Genomic DNA, 453 nt, shown 5'->3' with positions numbered 1-453 from the left:
TGTCGTTTAATGCTTACCGCCATTAATACCATAAATATGATACCACATGTGATACTAATTGTGCCTGAATCTATTTCCCACCTTAATGTTAAATGAACTCTATATGCGATTTCTTGTAAGTTTCAGTAAAAAAACACTTTTACATAGCACTGCTAAAATGGACCTTTATCAGGCTTTCGATATTTTCTGTATCCAAAACCCCGTGAACAAGAATATGTGAAGAGGATTAAAGAGCTTTAATTACCGACAACATATTTTTTCTTCTCGTTATCAAATGGGACTCCCGCCCACTTGGCTCGTCCCCCCACGCTGATTTAAACGGCGGCTGGGATTTTAAATCTGAATTGAAGCTGATCGATTAGGACGAGGGAGAGATAACTGGAGCCATGTGCGTAGAGTGGGGGACTGAGTATAGTGTGTGGCACTGGCACAGAAACACCCACCCACACACAG

This window comes from Penaeus monodon, chromosome 25, assembly GCF_015228065.2.
Source record: "Penaeus monodon isolate SGIC_2016 chromosome 25, NSTDA_Pmon_1, whole genome shotgun sequence".
In the NCBI taxonomy this organism is placed as follows: Eukaryota; Metazoa; Arthropoda; class Malacostraca; order Decapoda; family Penaeidae; genus Penaeus; species Penaeus monodon.
This window is presented reverse-complemented; position numbering follows the sequence as displayed.